Source organism: Tiliqua scincoides, chromosome 5 (assembly GCF_035046505.1).
Source record: "Tiliqua scincoides isolate rTilSci1 chromosome 5, rTilSci1.hap2, whole genome shotgun sequence".
Taxonomy (NCBI): domain Eukaryota; kingdom Metazoa; phylum Chordata; class Lepidosauria; order Squamata; family Scincidae; genus Tiliqua; species Tiliqua scincoides.
The window spans coordinates 40,198,869-40,219,136 of NC_089825.1; the positions used below are offsets into that span (position 1 = coordinate 40,198,869).

The window sequence follows — 20,268 nt, forward strand, 5'->3', positions numbered from 1 at the left end:
TGAAAGCCACTAGACTCTGCAGAAATTCTTTATTCTTATTTCCCATAAGAATGTGTGGCTTCTCCTTTCTGTATAATGAAAGAAGTTATCATAAAAAAACTAATAAATATTCAAAACTAGTAATAAAAAGGCATAATTTAAATAATAATAGGATAGCTAGCTGCTGCCCCATACCTCCTCCTACAGTTTTTCTTAACCTACAAGAACTATGTTCCAGGAATATACAATGGAGCTTCTGATTGAGGAGCACAGGACACAATATCATTATTTCTTTAAATAGAGAGGAAAAACCCATGAAATGCATATAGTGATGGATAATACACCTTGCAGTTCTATCACAGCATACAAATTAAGTGAAATTCATAACAAAATCCACTAAGCAATATAATGCAAGTGGTGTAAAATAAATACAAATAACCAAGCAGACTGTCAATCAGACTGACCCTGTGCCAAAGAACACTTATTTTAAACAAAACCTTTTTTCCTTTTCTGCATACTTTACTCAATTAGCCTTTTAAGGCCTGGTTTTTGATGATATATCTCAGCAATTTACAACCTTTTTCATCTCTTGGCATACTGACTAAAGTTGCCAAGACGAACCATCCACTTTTTTTCACAATTGACAAGGCACACAATGCTGCTGGTGAGAAGCTCATACTCCCCAATGACCCTACTAACAAATGACCCTCCCCAAAAAACCTGTGGCACACATGCAGACCATTCACAGCACACTGGTTGAAAATCACTGATGTAGTTGGTCTTCTAGTAGTTCTTGGTGCCCTGGGACAAAGCCTTGCACTGGTCCTGTCACGGGGTGGGGCAAGTCCCTTTCCCTTTAAGATGGTTTAGGCTGGGTGTTGTTAACCAGGTGTAGGGTATTGATAACTTAAAGAATAAAACCTGGGCTTGGGTGCCTTAAAAGAGAGAGCAGGAGGAAGGGTGCTAACAGCTTTTATATTGGAAGTAATACTGAGACCTGTAAGATGGTAGTTTTAGCCTCTATTTAGGTAAGATCTTTCTTGTTTTTAAAGCTATTGTGATGCATGTAGTTATGTCTTTTTGGAGCAATTGAAGCTCCCTTAAGCTTTAATAAAAATCTTTTATATAAAGTATTGGGTGCAGTGATTGACCAGGGGCATGTATGATAATGGGACCTGGGGCTTGGAGTAAGCAAAAATGAATAAGCATTGCTCTTGAGGGTGGTGGAGGAGGGTTGAGTCCTGGCTGGGTTGGGGGTCTCCCCTGGTCCTTCCCTACCCCAAGGGTGATGTTTGTTACAGGTCCCCTTGCTGGCATGCTGGGAAATGGCCAGCGACAATACAACGGGTAGCGGTGACAGGCAACAATTGTTCCCATCATCCCATTAGCGAATTGGGGGGGGGGGAGAATCTTCAGTGGCTGTAGCTCCTCCCTTCTATAGGCACCACTGGTAACATGCCCTACAGGCCTTACTATGTTTCAGGATCCTCTGGGAGAACACTAACATTTATAGACTGGAGTGCTTGATGCAGCACTAGAGCAAGGCTCCCAGATGATTCATGTCACACAATGCTACAGGATTTGTGTGTGTCAAGGGTTGGCAGCCAGGTGGCCCATCTCCAACAGAAATGATCTGGTTGATCAGGATACTGATCCCAAGTTGGTCCATTGAAATAATATCCCAAGGGGTTGTTTTCAATTAACTCCCTTCCCCCCCTCTGGTTCTTTTAATTATTGCAAAAGAAACAAAACCTCCCCCCAATAGCATGTAGAACATTCATCCCAACTCCCAAGCAGGTTAAATATATTTTATTGCTCAATTGCATTTCTACAAATCTCCTTCAAAATACACTGTTCATCTCAAGCCCTCAGGCAAAACAATATAAAACAAATCAAAGACTTAAGGTTGGTCTTAGAAATTTCATTGTCCACATTTACCCATTTAGGACAAGGATCTCCCTCTGCTATGTAAAGTAGTTGGTAAGTTCTTGGCACAGTTCAAATGTGGACAGGTTTTTCCAATCTTTAATGCACCATGGCTGCTACGTTACAACCCTACCCACTGTACTATGGTAACACAGGGTCGCATTAACCCATTTTTGCCTGGCCCACATGTGGTACCTGATGCATACATGCACCATTGGGCAGAAATAAAGTCAGGTATCACCCTGTATTGCCTCACAACTTTTAATCTGCAATTATCTTCCTAGAGGTGAAATTGTTAAAATAGCAGAATGATAGCTTTTGAATCATTTACAACCAACCTGGAGCAGGTGTAGATTTATTTCTGGGAACAAATTCCTTCCTTTCTGGCCCAGCTCAAGCCTCCTAGATGCTTTAGGTGGAGCAGCAATCTGCTCACTCTCTAAGGCAGGGGTGTCCAAACCTCAGCCCTGGGGTCACTTGTGACCCTTGAGGACTCCCAATCCAGCCCTCAGGGAGCCCCCAGTCTCCAATGAGGCTCTCACCCTCTGGAGACTTGCTGGAGTCCATGCTGGCCTGATGCAACTGCCCTCAGCGTGACGGCCAACTGTTCAACCTCTCGCGTGAGCTGTGGGACGAGGGCTTCCTCCACTGCAGCTGCAGCAGCGAAGGAAAGGCTGGCCTTGCTTTGTGCAAGGCCTTGAACTATTGCAAGACCTTCATTCATTCATATAAGTTCTATCTCTAATATATTCATTTATGTAAATTTATTCAAATTTGAAATGTAAATTAATTTTTTCCCTGCCCCCGACACAGTGTCAGAGAGATGATGTGGCCCTCCTGCCAAAAAGTTTGGACACCCCTGCTCTAAGCCCAGACACAGTAACACACCTTTCCCCCACAGCTTCATGTCCCTAAGCACATGACCACCACATGGCCAGCCCTACCTCAAGCCTCTGGAACTCTGTTCCTCTTCCACCACTACAATGTTTTGACACGGCTCACCCTGTGAGTTTCACAGTTAAGCACCAATATGAATCGGGTTTGGCAAATAGTGCTTTGGTTTGACTTCAAAACACTAACCACAGCACCTCAAAGCCTCACACTCAGTAGCTTAGCGGGGGGGGGGGGGCGGGGGAAGGTAAGTACTGCAGGCACTGCAGTGCACCATGTAAGTGGCCCCTTCCACTCATCTTGGAGCCATTCTGGGCAGCAACGTGCATGTTGCTGTCACTGCCCAGAATGGCTCAGAAAAAAAAAAATCAAATGTTGAAGTATTTAAAGTTATATCAAAAATAATTTTTAATATTGATAAAATTATGGTGGAAGGGGCCCATGAAGGGAAAAGGCCTATAGCCCACGAAAGTCACAATGCAGCCCTGGTTAGCAAGCATAGAGTCCAGAACACCATAAATAATAATTCCACCCTAGTCATTCCTCACCTGGAATTCTGTGTCCTGTTCTGCGTATGATATTTTAAGAAGGTATTGATAAGTTGGAACAGGTTCAGAAGCTAGCAACAAAGATGGAGAGAGGTCTGGAAACCAAATCCAATGAAGACTGGTTAAATCAGCATAGTATGTTTATGGAGATAACTAAGAGGAGATCTTCAAGCACGTGAAGCATTGTCACATAGAAGGTGAAGACTTATTCTCTGTGGCTCCTATAGACACAGTTGAAATTACAGGGAAGTAGGTTTAGGCCAGACATGAGGAAGAATTTCCTCACTATAAGAGCAGTCCGGCACTAAAACAGTCTGCCTCTCTCGTTGGAGGTTTTCAAGCAGAGGCTGGATGGCCTCCAATTGAGGATGCTGTGAAAGCTGCCTGCACTGAGTAAGGGATTAGACTAGATGACCTTAACAGTACTTTCAAAGATTCTAGGATTCAAATGAAGTCTGGCAAACTCTAACCTTCCTAGCATGCACCAAAAAGCTAAAAGTTGTATAGAATACAGAAATAGCCACATAATGAACATCCTGTTTATAATACAAGATGATATTCTTTACATTCAAATAATTTCAAACACAAAACACAGGAGGAGAGTCCACAAAAACAACATTTAAAGACAGCTGACAAGTCACAACATAATGGTTTTCAAAAAGATAAAATGGGAGCGTAATGCAGGCTTTTCAAACCATTATAGCACTGTGCTATGTTCCATTAGGAAATCTAACTGCTGCACTTAATTGGGTAACTGTTACAACCTCAAACCTTACACCGATTACTCTGTAGTTCCTGGCCTTAGTTATCCACACCTTTTGCAAGCCAATTTGTCTGATGACAGCTAGCATTAGGGAGGAAAATGCAGTAGAAAAATCAGTGCTCATTTTCTGAACACACACAAGGACATATTTAATACTGAAATTTGTTACACCAAGAAAGAGCAGAAGGACAAGCTTTAAACAGCACACGAAAATGACATGCAGTATGTTGAAAAGCTAATTTAAAAAGTCAAATCTAACATATACAGGAAAACCTATCCAAATAAAAAATAGTATGTTAAATTTCACACTTCACCTTGGGAACTTCTTGTTTTAATAGTTTTCATTTTTCGTAAACGATTCCAAATGTCATCAAAATGCAGTTTTGAAAACCATGCACATGTTTAAAGCAAATTATTTTATTCCATTTATAGATGCCCCACACCTATCAGGCAAGGCATGTGAATTACATTCTATCTTGCACTGGAACAGGCAGGACAAGAGGCCTGAGCTATATCCAGTGCAAGATAGGGCCCGGAAGTGGCTCAGCCAGAGGTAAGGAACAACTCTTCCCTTTACCGCCGGGTAAGCCACTGCAGCCCCAATGGTCTCCTTGGAATTGCGCTACCTCCTGAGGTGGCACAAGTCCGAGGAGAGCAGAGCAGCTTAAAGCCGCTCTGCACTGCTTGGGAATGGGGGTTAGGATCCAGCATAAGAGCCACACCCAGCCCTGCCTCCCGCTCCCCGCCCACCTGCCCGCGGGACCGCCCTCTGCTTGCCTGCCTCCTGCCCCAGAACACCTCCCTCCCATGTCCTCTCTGCCCTCTCTAGAGCCTTGTGTCAGCCAGGTTAGGCCAACACAAGGCTCCCTCCACAAGTCAGTGCAGAGGCTGGATGCAGTCACATTTGGGACCCTTACGGCATGTTTGCAACCCTCCTGGGCCGGCACAAGGGTGCCTCGGGATTGTGCCCTTAATGGTAGATCATCTGCTTTATGTGCCAAAGGTTCCATGTTCAATCCTAGATATCTCCGGTAAGGTAGAGAAAAAATCATTGCAAACCACTCTGAGTCAGCATTGAGAATACTAACTTAAACAATCCTGAGCCCCGTGTCAGGCCATGCGACCCAACACGGGACTCTCTGATTCTGCACAACTCAAGAGCTACCGCAGAATCAGCTAGCCCCATTGCAGGGCTACTTCCATTATTTGTGGGAAGGGACGAAAGTCCTCTTCTCCTGAGGAGACAGGGCTGCTGTCTGGGGGGGGGGGGTGCGCAGGATACCGCAGTGGCTGTTTTTCTTACTGCAACAGCCCCACACTCCAGGCAGCTCAGGATTGCTGCTCGGCAGATTCTTACATTCTATAATGATACACAAGCCACAACGGTAATCAAGGTTACATTCATTTTATACAAGTCAATAATATAAAACGAGTTAAAATGTATAGCTAGCATACATATTTGGAACTGCAATCCCCGTTTTGCAATGTGCCAAGGATCACTACTGATTGTTTATTATTCCAGATTTCCTCATGCACAATAGTGTTTTCATGGATTCCTTCCAGGTTGACATTTTTGTCACTTACGCTATACACCATTGGCAACCTTCAGTCTCGAAAGACTATGGTATCGCGCTCTGAATGGTGGTTCTGGAACAGTGTCTAGTGTGGCTGAAAAAGCCAATTTGGGAGTGACAATCCCTTCCTCACTGGGAGCAAGTGCAGTCTGTCCCTGGTCTGTCTCCCTGGCTACTTCTTTGCCTCTTTGCCTCAGACTGTTGGCCAAGTGTCTTTTCAAACTGGGAAAGGCCATGCTGCACAGCCTGCCTCCAAGCGGGCCGCTCAGAGGCCAGGGTTTCCCACTTGTTGAGGTCCACTCCTAAGGCCTTCAGATCCCTCTTGCAGATGTCCTTGTATCGCAGCTGTGGTCTACCTGTAGGGCGCTTTCCTTGCACGAGTTCTCCATAGAGGAGATCCTTTGGGATCCGGCCATCATCCATTCTCACTATAATACACACTATTTAATCCAAGTTTATGTTTTTCATATGTATTGTAGAGAGAATTTGCACTATTTTATTCAACAGCAATGAAATCCCATTACTGTAGTCTCTTAGCAGCCCAATTCACCGTAACTCCCCAAGTGAGGATGAAGTGGTGCTGACCCAGGCTCTGCTGAATCCCCCAGGAGAATTTCAGCCTTGGGAGGCCTCCTAAGGGGTATGGTAACGTTCCTTACTTTGCTCCAATAACATTCACTTCATACCAATAAAACTGCAGTTGCTTGGATCCTAAGAAGACACAGAATCAGATTGTGCTGGTTCTTTAACTACTCAGTAGATCTATTGATTATTGAAGCCCGCTTCTATATAATTCATTTCTGATGCAGAGTATTAATAAAAATTAAACTTGTTCAAGAAATCACGTTGGGAGTGGTCTGATTACAAGGTAGGAGTTTCATATAAAAGGTTTTATAAGCATCACTTTCCTTCATAACCTTGCTTTCTCATTCATCGTTATATAATGAGTCTCATAATGTGAATGAGTAAGCATCAGTGGTGCAGTGGTAAATTGCATTCTTGTTTCCCAAGCAGTGGAGCCAATTCACTGTCATCTGGGCAACTGATCCATCACTTTTCCTGACCACCATCTCAGAAGCCCCTAACAGAGCTAAAATAGGTGATGCTGGGGGGGGGGGGGTTCACTTCAGGGCTTCCTCTCACATCACTTCTTCAAGGGTAATTGTCTGAGCTTGATGTTAAGTAACTCATACCCAGCCATTCCCACCTAAGCTACAAAAAGGCAGACAAGAGTGCAACAGCCCAAATGAAGCACAGCAGTGGCTCTCTGAGACCAGGTTTGATCTCCAATAGGGAAAGCTAACAGGAGTCCAGGAGGCAGTAGAGATGCAGGATAGGACAAAGCAAGAGTTACCACCATTCAACTCCAGATTAATTCAGATCAAGAACCAAGGCAGCTGAAACATTGCTCTACCATACGCCTGGACCAGACAAGGACAGCTAGAAGTGAGGCCCCTTCAGCTGCAAATATGTACCACATTTAAAAGTACAGAGTCCAGACAGCCTAGTCTAGAGGAACCCATTTGCTCTTGGGTTCCCATCATAAAGATTTTCTCCCATTGTCAACTTGAGCTCTCAGTGATGCAAGAACCTCATCATCACTATCCACCAAGGACTGCAGAGAGCCGGGGTCAGATATTACCACCCATTTCTGTCACAACCTTCTGCCTACCTTTTTTTAGGAATATGTATTGTTAACTCCTGTAAAACTGAATGAAATTATCTGCCACACCTGAGATCCTATTGTTGATTATTCTTCAAAATGTACTTCCTCTATAGAGGTCTGAATCATGAAAGGTTAAGGCATGATTCACAGACAGACAAAGTCAATCCACAGTTGTAAATGTGCCATTATTCCTCATGCTTTAGTGTGCTCAATAGAAGTTACAATCTATGTTTAATCTTATCTATGGTGCCACAGTTTCTCTCTTCCAATTTCACTGACAAATACATTTCCTGTGAAAGATTGTGTCCAGGGAGCACTGAAAAATAAAACTATTAAGAATTCCTGAAACCACCACGACCAAATTGATTGACACATGAAATTAATGAGTCTGTGTCTACTAAAAACAAAGTCTGTACTGCTATATGAAGCAAATTGTCAGAGATATGAATACCATTCAATAAACCTACATTATATTTTTTTAACAAAAAGCAGAGATAGGAAGAGAGAAAGTTTAAGTCGCTGTATGTGAACAAAACGTCAAAGCGACATTGATGGAGGCTAAGTTCCAGTGAGATTTTTTTAAAAGCTAGTTAATATTTTATGCTATTTTCTTGATATATTATGTTAACGTGACATTCACAACTTCCCTTTTAACTCTGAAGAAATATCATAAATCTATTAAACAAAACAGTAATAAATATGCAAGAGAAATCTAGAATTTCCACAAAAGACAAACTTCTCATATTCCTGTTATTGTAACATCTAACACTTTAAAGATTGTAAATAGGGTATTGGAAAAGGTAATGAATTGCAGATAAGAGGACATAAAGAGTTCCTCCTCTTCTTAAATGTATTAGAACCCTCATGCTCAATACCATTCAGGAAAGTTATTACCTATCAAAAATGTAATAATTAGGTAGGACAATTTTTAAAAGACATTAGACGAAAAGGCATGTCTCCACAGTACAAGACTTGGCTTACACAAGTGTGTCGTTTCAACATAAATTGTTTGTTCCTTGCCCTTATGGGTAACAAATACATTCCCCTTTTTTTAACTAACACAGAAGCTGGATTGAGAATACAGATTTCCCTAAAGCAGTGGTTCTCAAACTTTTAGCATCAGGACCCACTTTTTAGAATCTGTCAGGACTCACCAGAAGTGATGTCATGTACGGAAGTGACATCAGCAAGCAGGAAAATTTTAACAATCCTACCCACCTAATTTTAACAAACCTACCTAAGTTGCAATCCTACCCACACTTACCCAGGAGTAAGTCCCATTTATTATCATTGTTAAAAGGATATACACAGTAGCCTGTTAAAAGTACAGATCTGTAACATTTCCCAAATGTAGACACATACCACGGTAGCATCAAGTCTAACATATTAAAAATAAAATATTGAAATGAATGGGGACCCTGACCCACAATTTGAGAAAGTGTGCTACCCTAAAGTATTGCTTAAATTATATGAAAGTGTGCTGGGAAAAGTTGTGGTTTTTCTCATGAGGGAAAAAGTGATAAATTAAAGCAGGGGTGGCAAACATAAGGTCTGCAGGTCAGACACAGACCACTCTAGGCTCTAAGGGGTGTCAAACATAAGGCCTGGACGCTGGATGTGGCCCGCGGAAGCTTTTTATCCAGCCCTCAGGCTCTCAGTTGCTGAGTCGTGCTGAGGAGTTACTGCTGAAAGGGCAGCCCAGATGAAAATTGGGCTCTCCAATATCTTGAAAGATGATCAAGATTTGTATATTTTCTCTTCTGTCATTTGCAGCTAATGAGTTCCTAAGTGAGAAAAAGTATTTATTTTTGGTTATGACCTGTTTAATGTACCACTTCTGCCTAATGACATAATTTCCGACCCTTAGCAGGCATCATGAATGCTATTCGGCCCTCAGTATGAAACATGTCAGACAACCCTGCTCTAAGTGTTTGGCCACATTTCCCCATGTTTTCTTTCTCCATCAGTGGAGACCGTAACCACAAATATGAACCTGAACCTAAAGCCTAAAGTCCTAAAGCCAAAACGGAATCTGCACCCAAAGTAGCATGTGAAACACAATGACACCCTAGCCAAGATCTTGTGTCTCTCTTCACCTTACATCAGGGGTGTCCAAAGTTTTTGGCAGGAGGGCCACATCAGCTTTCTGACACTGTGTCGGGGGCCAGGGGAAAAAAAGAATTAATTTACATTTAAAATTTGAATAAATTTACATAAGTTTACACAAATGAATATATTAAAGATGAACTTATATGAATGAATGAAGGCCTTGCACAAACCAAGGCTGGCCTTTCCTTTGCTGCCACTGCTGCATCACAAATGTGAAACAGCAAGCAGGGAGGGAGCTCTCATCCCTCAGCTCACGCAAGAGGTCAAACAGTCGCCCTCACGCTGAGAGAAGTTGCGTTGGGCCAGTGCGGGCTTCAACAAATCTCCAGAGGGCCAGAGGCTCATTGGAGACTGGGGGCTCCCTGAGGGCCGCACGGAGAGGCCTTGAGGGCCGCAAGTGGCCCCCGGGCCAGGGTTTGGGCACCCCTGCCTTACATGTTACTTCAAACAGTAAGAATCAGAAGTTCCTGCCATTCTGAAAGAGCCATTGGACACCCATTCCCTCAGTTTCAACTCTGCGGCCAAAACACTTCATTTCAAGAAGACATGCGTTCCCCTGTCCACCTCTGAGAGCAGAAGTGGAGCAGATGAATGCAAACTGTGAAAAGCTGTAAGCTGAACAATTCCTTATCAGTAGTTTACACAAAATGATAAAGATTTCCAAGAAACAAGACAGAGATAGAATGCTTTTGAGAGGAAAAATACTTTGAAAGGGGAGAGAAAGCTCTCATTAGCTTCTGATTTGAGCCACTGCTCTTGATGTGATCACTGTGCACGAACATGACAGGTGCGGTAAGCGACAAACATGCCATTGGAGTCTTATAAACATTAATTGTGTGAAGTGCATCGTATCAGCTAAGGGAGGAGAGAGAAAAGGAAGGGCTTTCTATGGTACATAAAAAATTAAAAGATGTCAAGGCTGTGTAAGGAGATGCCAAATATTTCCAAAGGAGAGATGATTGAAGGAGTTAACCTGAAAGAGAATGAGCTATGAGGCTTACGAATTAAGTTGATGGAGTTTTGGAGAAGTTAAGAGATGATACAGTTAATAAAATATAAATAAGCATCCGGCTGGGACTGTTGCTTCTGCTATGCTTTGCTGGATAAGCTCTGCATCAGTGCTCTCACTTAAAAGTGGTTTCTTCCTGATACAAGAACTGACAAAGGGTTCGAAACTGTATGAATTAATTTGCCACCACCCATTGTACAATTTAATAAAATGCAAAACAAATTAACATGCACTTGCATCCTAGATCTCAAAACTAAAAAAAGGAGAAGAGAAAGAATGGGAGACTAAGTGCTCTCTTGTTAAGTCGTGTTGTATAAAAGTTTGGAACTGTGTCAGAGTAATTTTTTTTTGTATTGTGTTATTTCGGAAAACACAGCTCAGAAGCAGCATCTGTCTCTCTCTCTGTAGTCTCTTGCCTCTTTTTTAGCCAGCTGGGTTGACTGCCTTGATGAAGCTTTTCAAGTGATCAAATGGCTAAAATTAAAACATATTCTGCAAGATTATTTTCATTGTTCTTCACCACATGTTCACTGAATAAAATACTTCAGTAATTGTCTGACTTTTTTGTTATCAAGCTGCACTCCTTGCACTTCCTGTCACTTTTGTTATCAAAAATTTGGTGAGCAGAACTGAGGAAAAGAGTGGCTGTGCGTGGGTGCACAGATAAGCAAATGTTTAGGACCAAGCAGTCTCAAGAAATACTTGCCCAGACAGTCTGCTACTTATTTGCCTCTCACTCAGAAACTACAGCATTTTATATTTTAAAAAGAAAAACTTTCACAACATTTATTCAGCTTTTGCTGATAGCATTACACGAAGCAAGTTTTTAAAACCATTTGTGCACACGTACACACACATAGTCGGAGATGGGTGAGAATAGATTACATTTCAAAAGACAAATAGTTTTATTTGATTTGTGAAAGTACTGGTTAGGTCGGTGTTTCTCAAGGTTTGTTCTCTGCTGTATCACTTTACATAGTCCACCTACCCAAAGTACCACCGCAAGTAACTGGTGATGACATTATTGCCAGTTACTTTTGGTTTGGGCAGCCAGATGCAATGCAATGAACACCAATAAGAGGCTCAAGGTGGGCTTTGATGGCTTTTTCAAGGGTAGAAAAACATGCTTTGGAGCCTCCTACTGCTGTTTGTTCTGTCATGTTCTTGGTCTGGCTGCTGAATGGCAGGTGTGCGGGGTACCATGAGTACCACCAGACACCACCTCAAGTACCACTGGTGGTACCCGTACCACTGTTTGAGAAACACTGGGTTAGATAAGTAGCAATCACATTAATACATGCTTTATGATTTTCTACTCGGTAGAAAGATCAGTTTATCAATGTTAAATATGTAAAGAAGCTATCTGGAAAGACAGGGACTATCCATTTCCCCAGATCATTGTATATAATTCACATGATATAATTAAAGATCTTCAGCCACCCATTGCATTCAGTTGCAGTTTTATTGTTTGTTACAGGAAAAATCCACACACACATGTAAATAGTCAAGAGCTGTTTCACATTTGCACTTTGCATACCATCAAATGGAAAATTGCATATATCTGTGCACATGTGCAAGAAATAGTCAAAAGAAGCATGAACATTTTAAGCATAAATAAGAAGTTCCCAATTTTGTAAACCAGTTCCTCTCCTACCAACCCCAGTAAGTCCTCCCTTGAGATAAGCACTCTTGCACATATGTCCAGGTATGATGTTAATGATACAAGAACTGACCTTTAGTGGGGCTGTTTCAATTTCTGTTACCCTTTATTTTTTCACACACTAAATCTTAGTGTGACTAATGTAAGTGGTGTTTTCGTAACTACATTGGTATTGTCATACTGGGCCATTTCCTCTTTTAAAGTACTAAGATGACCGAACTGGGAATTCTATCTGAAAAACTCCCAGCTTTTCCCTTCCAGCGCTCTACCAGAGATTTTAAAGCAGCAGTTGGTATCAAAGGAGAGGCTAGGTCTGTTGCCAGTATCTCTTATTGCAAAAGCTTGTTGCTACTTCTGTAGGATCAGGCCCATAAAACAGCAAGTATCCCTTATGATAATTACTTTAAAGGACAACGTGTCCATTTCTAGCTGTGTCTGCAGTCTGGGCAATACTGTTTTATTTGATCAAATTAAAATGTTGTTCTTAGTTTTACATAGCTGGTGTTACTTGCTAAAAATAGCAATCTCTGCCACTGAAAAACCAGAAATGAATACCAAGATACATGAAGCATGAAGGGAACTCTAGGTTGATTGAAAAGGTAAAGGAGAGTGAGTATTGAAAAAATTAATCTGAGACATAGTTTCAGAGCAATGTAATACAGCAAGGGGGCAATCTGTAACTAGATATAAGGCCCATTGAACTCAATGGGACTTCTGACATGCATTGGTTTGCATTGCCAGACACCTACATGATGCTATACATGTCTACTCAGAAATAAGTCTCATTGAGCTCAATGGGTCTTACTTTCAAGTAAGTGTGTAAAGCAGTGGTTCCCAACCTCCTGTCCCTTTAAGGCAACAGTACCCATCACTTCTGAGTTCTTGCTGCTGCCACCGCCACCGGCTACCAAAAGGTAAAAAGCACTATTAAAAAACCCTTTTTTACTTCTGGATTCTCCCTGCTGATGATGACTACAGGGAAGTGACAGGTGCCATCACCTACACATCTCTGCTGATTGTCACAGCCCTTTAATGAAGGAGGATTTTTCAAACACAGCAGCTGGGCAGGGCCATGACCCCCACATTGGGAACTACTAGTGTAGAGGATTACAGCTTTGATTTTTCTTCAAGCTGCAAGATTCTTAACTAGGAATTTGAGCTAAGGCCAGCCCATTTAGGAGGCTGAGCACCCAATCCTATCCAACTTACCAGCACTGATGCAGCCACAATGCAGCACCGTGGGAAGGAAACAAATGGTCCCTTATCTTGAGGAAGCTTCTGTGACTGCCCCCTCACCACAGGATGCAGTGCATGCCCCAGTGGCACAGCTACATCAGCACTGGAAATGTGGATAAGATTGGGCCTTGACTAAAGTAGCCACCAACTTTCCAGGACTGATCTGGAGTACTGAAAGCAACCCTGGAGGTTTGGCAAACTTGGCAAACAGACTGGCATCAGGGGTTGTCCAGTGGTGAGGATTAACATTCATTAGAAATTTCATCAAGCTGGGCCAACCCTTGAGTCTCCCAATACAGGTGGCAGTGGTGACACAAGCTGGCCAAGAAACTCATGCCACTGATGGCCCCAGCAATAACATCTAACAATGAGAGCCATCTCCCAAGATCCTTGCATCATTGTGGGACATCTAGTGATGCTTCCATTGTCCCATGGGCATGTGGGTATACTTGAGGGGGGATATGGTAATCCAAAACGCTACCAGGGGTCCAGTGCAAGGCTCTGCCCCAAGGCTCCCAGCAACCTGGGACCAGCAAGCTGCTTCTGTTGATGTTCCATGCCCTGAAACTGTAAATTTTGACTATGGAGGAAGGGTACTCAGGATCAGTCTGCAGCTGCGTAAGAGTACTATATAACTGTGCTATTTCAACATTAGAATTATTCCCTATCTCAAGACTTGCCATGCCAATAAGTACAGTATTACTTATAATATAGGTGTGCCCCCCCATATCTGCCAAGATTCTATTTCATGAACCCCCCCATGCATATGGAAACCACAGCTATGGGGGATGCCTGTATTGATAATGGCCCCAGTGCCGGTGCCCCAGTGCATTAACAGTGTTTAAAAACTTACTTGGGGGGGGGGGAAATGTGTGTATCTTCCTTTAACAGGTTAAAATCTGGGTCCCAGCAGCTTGAATAGTTGATTAAACTAGCTCTAACACTATACAGGAAGTCGCCTTCCTGTTCAATATCAAAATATTGATAAGACAACTTTTCCCCACAATTTTGCAAATGCCGGCTATTCAGCCTGAGGCATCTGCCTGCAAAGTGTGTGCTTTGTCATGGAGCAATGACCCCCTTCCCCAATATACTGCCTTAATATCCTAGTGCAGTGAGTCTCCAATTTTTTAGCACCAGGACCCACTGTTTACAATCACACTCTATCGGAACCCAGCTACATTTATGAGGCTTAAAAGAAAAGATCTTGAACAAAATTATTTACTTCTTTACAGATAATATTTATTTACTTAACTACAAAAAGATTAGATCCATTTCTCTTAATGAAGCAGCCCTAATGGACTTTAATGAATGCTCTCCTGCCTTTTTTCCCTTTTCTCCCAAGAAGAATAAAAAACATAAAATCTTTTTTTTAAAAATTCTTTACTAGGGGGCATCAAGAAAGACTCATTGATCCCTCTATATTTACACCTGCTTGAAAAACTGTAGGAGCTTAGTTCCTTGCATACTCCAGTTTGCAAGATAAGCTGCTAATTGCTCTTCAAAGACCTCAGCTCCTGCAGTTTGCAGAGCTCTTTGCAGGGGGAATTAGCAGCTATTTTGCAAACTGGAGGAGCTGAGCTGTTTTGTAGGGTAAATAGTAACTATCTGACTTTTTGAATAGCCTCAGGGCTTGAGGCAGTTATCGGATCATGCCATTACTCGTGTTTATACTGGAGGCTCTGCATCACTTGCCCTGCAGTAATGTTATGAGACAGACAGACAGACAACCCTAAAGCTTAGCTGCCTCCATTCAGAGTGTTGGTTTTCATAGGACCAGAGAAGCCACATTTCGAGCCTTAGCAATCCAAAGTTCTCTTTTCTCTTTTCCATTTCTTCCTTTGCCCTCTCCTGCTCCAGCATTAAGGGCCCAACCCTAACCAACTTTCTAATACCGGTGTAGCCGCAATGCAGCCCTGAAGTAAGGGAACAAATGTTCCCATACCTTGAGACGGCCTCTGTGACTCCCTCGCCACCACAAGATGCAGTGCACGCCCCATTGGCACAGCTGTACCAACATTGGAAAATGGGATAGGTTTGGCCCTTAGTGTCTTCTAGTTACAATTTGGGTCTAACTGCAAGCATTGCAAAGTTGTCAATTTGGGACCTATGTACTCTTTTTATACATATTTTTATCTTTGGAAAAAGTACTTGTTTTTGTTTATCTTTGGCCCTCCTTATCCCCTCATCAGATCAACAGTTACAAGTTTCTGCCAGAATTGGTGTTATTTTGAGCAATTTTCTGGGTTTAGAGTTCACACGTGTTGAGAGACATGAGTTCAAAAAAGCAAGGCAACAGGAAGGTGAGGCTGAAAGAGTGCAACTGGAACAAGGCTACCAATGAGCTTTATGGTAGAGTAGGTATCTGAATTTAGGGCTCCTTGGCACACGTCCAACACTCTAAGCACTAGCTAACACGGGCTGTCTTTAGCAGCTTGTGACTATTTGTTTAGGCAGAACTAATTACTGTTGTTAAAATGATGAAGGCTGGAGACAACGCAAGAGCAGAGAAACCACAGCCTATTGACTAAAGACTGTATTGTTCAGCCAATCAAAAGCAATTACACTTTTTTTCCCCAGTGGGTCTGTCATTGACAGACACTAAAAGTTTTTTTTTTTCCTTCATGAAAATAATTTACTTTCCTCTGAACTCTGTGGCTTGCATTAAATCTTAGTCAAAAGACAAGAATCCCCATCTTCTCTCAGTAGGGAAGCTGTCACCACCCAGTGTAAAAGATTTTAACCATCTGTCTATCAAGCAACAGTTTGCGTGGGTGTTCAACTGAGTTCCCACAATTACAAGATGGTCTATCAAAATGCACATGTTGGGCATTGTGTGTAAGTGCTGATTGACAGTTCATGTAAAATATGCACTCGAAACAATTTGCTTTCATACATACACACCACTGTTGGACCACATCCTTTCCACTACCTGGATTGAAAAAAGAGGCAGTTCTGGAGAAGGCCTCAGAGATGACTTCACGCATTCAAATCCACCTATTATTATATAAACTGACTTGCACTTATCTGCACTTATCTGAGAGTAAATCCCACTGAACTCAACAGGGTTTACTTCTGAATAGACCTGCATAGGCTTGCACTGTCAGTTGCTAAAACATCTCATTATGAACCAAATCAGTTGCTGGAAAATAATTTATGCCAGACAACCAAACTGGCCTGCACACTCTAAGGTTTTCACATTTTCAATACCAAATTCTCACCATTTTGTGCTCTTTAGATACAATAGGTACTTTGGCAATTGGCAGAAACTTAAATTTAAAGGGAGTAAAGATAGGTTCCACCACAAATCCCTGAGAGTCTGTCCTCCAAAAGTCCTGCCACTGGGATGGGAAACAGGCACATCCCCAATCAACAGCTAAGTGCAACAGGGAACAACATGCTTCATTCTCTAGCTCAGTGGTTCTCAAACTTTTTAGCACAGGACCCACTTTTGAGAATGACAATCCAGGGCCCACCGGAAGTGATGTGATATCATTAACCTAGAAGTGATGTCACTGTTGCAAGGTCGAGAGCAAAGTTCAAAAGCAAACTCAGTAGGCAAGAATGGTGATCATCTGCAAGCTTTATTCGTTGCCAGCAACGGGCCCCTCAGGGACTCTTGTCCAAATGAGGAGAGCAATGAGAGCTATGTGGGAACTCTCAGCGTCTCCAGAGAAAAAGCAATGTTCTAGTGCAGGGGTGCTCACACTTTTTTGGCTCGAGAGCTACTTTGAAACCCAGCAAGGCCCGGAGATCTACCAGAGTTTTTTTTACAATGTTTGCGCCATCATAACATATAACATTTATGTGTACAATGTATGTTGGTGTACCTTGAGCCCCACTGAGTATAACAGGACTTACTCCTGAGTAGACATGCCTAGGATTAGGCTGTGAGGCTGCAATCCTAGCCACACTTACCTGGGAGTAAGCCCCATTGAGTACAATGGGGGCAGCGTTTCCTCCCAGAGGCACCTGAAGGGGGGGTCGGCACTCCGCGATCTACTCATTTTGCCTCGCGATCTACCGGTAGATCGCGATCCACCTATTGAGCACCCCTGTTCTAGTGTGTGTCTCTGTTTATATAGCATTTTGGCTTCTTTGTGTGAAAATCTCACACTGTCATTGGCTGGGGTTATGACATCAGAGATAGATCACTTTACAAACATTTGATTGGCTAGTTTCAAACTACAGACCAAAAACATACATTTCAATAACCACTAGGTGGCACTCTTTACTCATTTATTACTGGCCTTCGGTATGTCTTTGTCTCTGGCTATTCCTCACTGGCCTGACCCTGACATGTTTCAACCAGCCATCTGCTTTATCTATTCAACATTCTTTCTGTCTGGTCATTAATCACCGTGGGCTAACCTCTGTTTGAACTAAGCCTCTTGGTTTTTAATTCTCTATTGTTGTTGGCAACCTTCAGTCTCGAAAGACTATGGTATCGCACTCTGAATGGTGGTTCTGGAACAGCGTCTAGTGTGGCTGAAAAGGCCGATATTCTCTATATGTGACTTGTTATTGTGTTGCATAGTGGTATCTTCCATTCTATGTGTAAACATATATTTAATACAAGACAAACTAACTCTTATTGTAAATAAGGATTTTAAAGGCTTGAGATGACTTGGGGTGCTTCTCAGCAACTCTGTGTTTCAAGCAAAAGGGAGTATATTTTTTATTCAAAAGGGAACTAATCTGTTCAGCTTAGTTTCATTTATCATTTTGCCAATTAAACTCGACAGCTGGGATTTCCAGCTTCTTTAGTGCTTTGAAGCTCAAAATCTTATCTCCTTGTCAGCTTGCTAAGAAACACTGATTTACAACCTGCTTGAAGCAGACCTCTTCAGACTGAGAGACAGCAAAATGAATCCTTGCAAATTTGTTTGTGATATGTGCTAAGCACATATAGGCTTTTGGACATTTGAACATAACATTTTCCTTATTTCTTAAACTTAACTAATTCACCCATAACATTGCATTAACATTATTAACATAAATGATTAGTTTCAGCATATTGGCTACATCTACTCATAGCATGGCATAACATTGGCTTCATTAAACATTTGGTCTCTTAGCATAAGTAAACATTTGTTTGTGTTTGGCTTATGGCTTTCTTTAGCCTACATCATCATGGTATGGTAGAAAAACTGCAAACCCTCAACAAAACAAACTCACCCATGTGGGCCTGAACAATGCCATACAGGGAAGCAAAATACAGATACAGCAACTTTAAGTGTACAAACAGGTATTCCTTATGCACATCCTGCATTAGAATGCTTTGTACAGGATTTTTTTTTAAAAAAAGATAGTTCCATAGGTTTCTCACTCATAGCAGCATTTGTTCCTTGGTGCTATGTCACACAAGCAATTCCATTTACACCAATATAGAGGGGTATGCATTCTGTCCATCTCTTCATGCAGACATCCTTAAAATATCCAAGGATCTAGATCAGCCATATTCAACCACTGTGCTGTGGCATACTGGTGTGCCACGGATGGTCTGCAGGTGTGCAATGGGAATTTGGGGGAGGGTCATTTGTTAGTAGGGCCACTGGGGGATGTGAGCCCCTGCTGTCAGTGTGGTGTGCCTTGTCAATTGTCAAAAAACTCATGGTGTGCCTTGACAATTTTGGTGCCTTGTCAGTGTGCCATGAGATGAAAAAGACTGAAAATCACTGATCTAGTTGTAAGTATGTATTCATCATCTACCGTTACGTATGAGTTTATTCCAGTAGATAATAGTAGGCATGGGATTACAGGTTGGCCAGGACGGGTACTAGTCAAGGTTTCACAAACTCCCAGGAGCCTAACCAGCCAACCCTGTGAAACCCTCCAACGCAGGCAGTGCTGCCTTGAACCACAATCTACATCCACAAATGGGCTTTCTCACAGGCCTCTGTGATAACACTTAAGCAGAAAGCATTTTCCCATTGGCTTTTTAATAAAGAAACATAACAACAGCCCACCCCAGGGGGGAAAAGCAACAATGAAAATTTAATGTTAACATTAAGCACAGTGTATTTGTTACAGGTTTGTTTTCAAAATTAATGCCAGAGAGATTTCAGACTTAAGCATTCTTAATATAAAGCAAGATTTTTTTCCACATGACTATACTCTTTAGAGCTGAGAACACGACCACCTTATTTACCAACAAGTTATTTTTTAACACAGTATTTCAATTTTTAAAAAGCATTGAATGAGCCAGGAAATGGTGCAGCACTCACTGCCTTACAACAAGTTGAAATTATAAAAAGTCTGAAAGTCAACAGAAGCTTTGCGTGCATGGGAACACACAACCAGGGTAAAAACTGCACTGAGGGTTAAGTGCTCAAACTCCCCCCGCCCACCCACCCCCCATGGTTTTGGGCCATTTCACAAAATCCTCCCAGTGTTTGTGAAAAATAAAATTCAGAGTCAAAAGTGCATCTATTAACTCTACTTTTAATGCATTACCACTTGATATCCCACATTATGGTCATAAAATCAAAAAAGCAACATAATGAGTCCATCTGCAGAAGCTTAGAAACACAATAGGGCATTTCTATTTATTTAATAGAGTGTCACAGCCAATGAACAACAGTCAAGGCCATGTTTAGCAAAAACGAGTACCATCATACAGGACAGAAATGAAGCCATGCTTATTTCTGGCTATTAATGATAGCCCACCCAAACTACTCTGCATTGCCTCAGAAATATTTCTATATTCTATGTAGGGCAAGCTATAGCAGGATAGTTGGTGCTCACCAGACCTTGTCACAAACAGCTGTTGTGCACTTAGCTAAGGCAAGAGGTCAGTTTCAGAGTCTATACCCAGTAGATTCTGATGAGATGTACAGAAAAAGACAGTTAAAAGAGCATAACCAAAGTTCAGTTGCTATGTATGCTCTCCACTGAAAGGGAAGAT

The 20,268-nt window shown here is 42.1% G+C and overlaps 1 protein-coding gene across 1 annotated transcript in view; it reads right to left on the reverse strand.

Annotated features, from left to right (window-relative positions):
* Positions 1 to 20,268, reverse strand: part of RFTN1 (raftlin, lipid raft linker 1) — a 127,121-nt gene that overhangs the window by 92,496 nt on the left and 14,357 nt on the right. The window lies entirely within an intron of this gene.